At 31.9% G+C, this 2,565-nt stretch overlaps 2 long non-coding RNA genes across 2 annotated transcripts; one reads left to right on the top strand and one right to left on the bottom strand.

Moving 5' to 3' along the window:
* Positions 1 to 411: 411 nt before the first annotated feature.
* Positions 412 to 1,171, bottom strand: LOC116351536. The gene is made up of 2 exons (XR_004202158.1): positions 1,101 to 1,171; positions 412 to 874 (listed from the first exon to the last, which is right to left on the bottom strand). It is a non-coding gene; the product is annotated as an uncharacterized LOC116351536 (long non-coding RNA).
* A 32-nt stretch (positions 1,172 to 1,203) lies between these two features.
* Positions 1,204 to 1,648, top strand: LOC116351537. The gene is made up of 3 exons (XR_004202159.1): positions 1,204 to 1,302; positions 1,419 to 1,434; positions 1,630 to 1,648. It is a non-coding gene; the product is annotated as an uncharacterized LOC116351537 (long non-coding RNA).
* The last annotated feature ends 917 nt before the right edge of the window (positions 1,649 to 2,565 follow it).

Genomic DNA, 2,565 nt, shown 5'->3' on the forward strand with positions numbered 1-2,565 from the left:
CGGTCATTAGAATTCGATCCATTTTTACGAACAAGAAATGTTCCATTTCGTATTGCGGGTCGCCGTCGTTCAATCTCTGTTTTTAATACAATTCCGGAGATGTCTGATGTTGATACACCTGAGCATTAGTTCTCTCGCAAAATATGCGTAAATTACTTACTTTTATGTTTAATTAAATAAATATAAATGATTGGAAAATGTCTCTTAGCTACATATTGATATCAAACAAAAATAAAAACACTATACTACTAAAACACTGCTGAATTTCAATTTATTCATTTGGATTTATTTATGGTTCTCATATATTTGGCGTTCTTCACAATCCATGCTTGTAAAAATATAAAAAATTGTGAATTCAATGAATATTTCAACCCGCTTGAAAGCGAACAAATGAAAAGAGATTTGTTTCCATTTTTTACATAAAAAATTAATATTTATTCATGGTATTTAATTATAAATGTAATTGGTCGCATTTTGCGTGAAAAAATGAACATATTCATAAACTAAATATTGAATAGCGATCGTAGTTCATTGACCGATTTGGCCATAGAGTTGATCCACAATTTCAGCCAAATTTCTTTCATTCTCTGCAATTGTACCCGTTGTAATGACAAGTTCTGGTTTTGGTGAGTCGACTCCAAAAAATGTGGCTTGAAAATTTTGTGTTACCGCATAATTTGCGAGACGTTTCAAATATAACAGCGAAGGTCCAACGAATGTTTTTTCGTTTTGTATAGCTTCGATCAGAGTTTTATCTTCCTGTTTAATCAATTTAATACCACCTCGATCCCAACTGTGCTCAACTCTTTTGTGCTTGTAAATGTTTCCCGAAATATTCTGCTGGCATACATCGCACTAAACCATTTTGCGTTTCCTGTTTAAATTATAAAATAATTGTTGATATAAAGAATGTAAAACTGAGAGTAAAGAGCGATTGAGGTTAGAATATCACGAAAATGTGCATATGATTCTAAACGTTCTAAACTCATTTATTGGTTTTTTTCTCTCTGCTTTACATTTCTTGTTACTGTAAAATCACTTTTCAAAAATTTATGAAATCGTATTCAATCTAAACACAATAAAATCACAAAATAACTTACAGTTTGCACACAAAAATTTAATTTTTTTCAACTAATAGGAACTATCGCAAAATTGCGTTATGAAAATAGTGTGTTTACGGTTTTGACAGATTATTAATGTCGACGTATACGTAACCACAGCTGTCATAATATATACGTAACTTCGTATTTTCACATTGTGGAGAATTTTTTCTGTTTCATTAATAATGAATCATTATTTTCTGTAATAAATAGAAATTTATTTATTTATAATTCTAATAGAATGAATTTGAAAAAATAAATAGAATCATTTATATGAAATAAAAATAATTCTAATTTGAAATAATACGATTTTGTTAGGTTCCCATAGAATGGTGTGAGTATTTATAATTTAGTTGTATTATTTTATATGCTTTATGTGTGTGTACAATGATTTTTAATTGATTTAATTTCAATTTGATTTACTTGAATGATTTTTAATACAATTTTTGTGTTGAAACTATAACATTCAAATACATTCCAAATTATTGAAATAAATTTGATTTTTGCATCTAATTCACACTAAAATCAGATGGCGCTCATTAGCGAGATTCGCAAAAAAAAGTCTCCAATCTCATACAAATATAGACCGGTTGGTATGTAGATCCAAATTGAAATTGTTTTTTAAACACTCTTCAAGTGCATTTATTGTGGTGTTGTGTGTGAGTGAGTTTGTGTCTGTGTGAGAACATGTATTCATATATTCGAATGGATTGAATTCAGTGTTTTGTTTGCACACGACTTTTTGATATTTTCAAACACGTTTCCATTTCATATAGGATGGGCGCGTCCGATTCAAGGTCGAAGAACCACATCGCGACCGAACGCTAGTGCTACGAAATTTGCCATTTAGTCATTGTGGAGAAATGTACAACGACCACCACTTCAATGGTATGCTCGATGGCCTGAATGAAAAAGGCGTCATCACGGCCAGTTTACGGTCCAGAACAATCAATACTGGTTTTGTCACATACAAAACAAAACAACAAGCGCTTGACGCTTTGAAAGCCGCTCCCGAACAAATGGATGCTTCATTGTATGACGAGTGAGTTTGGTTTTTTTCTTAATTATTCCATCGGTATAAAATTTCAATTTCAAATTTACATCAAAACAATAGTACTTATCTATATACCGTATCTCAATTAACATCTCTTTCACAGGAAATTAATAAAGACATATGGACAGGTGCCGGCACCAGTGGTGAACGCAGCCGTTCTTCCAAAACCAAACGACGGTTCATTGCATAAAGAGTAAGTTGGTTTTCATTTTTGGTTTCACCGACAAAAAAAAAATTCAAATTCAAATTCAAATTTAGATCAAAAAAAAAGTAGATAAGTATCTATAAATCGTATTTCTATCGATATCTCTTTCACAGAATTGAGGCTGCTGTTGGTGTTGACAACGACCACGACGATATTGAGGGTGCTGTCGGTGGTGTGCTGCCATACGCAAAGATGGATCTGGCAAC

The sequence above is a fragment of the Contarinia nasturtii genome, unplaced genomic scaffold, assembly GCF_009176525.2.
Source record: "Contarinia nasturtii isolate CC-2019 unplaced genomic scaffold, AAFC_CNas_1.1 Cnas_scaffold_5627, whole genome shotgun sequence".
Taxonomy (NCBI): domain Eukaryota; kingdom Metazoa; phylum Arthropoda; class Insecta; order Diptera; family Cecidomyiidae; genus Contarinia; species Contarinia nasturtii.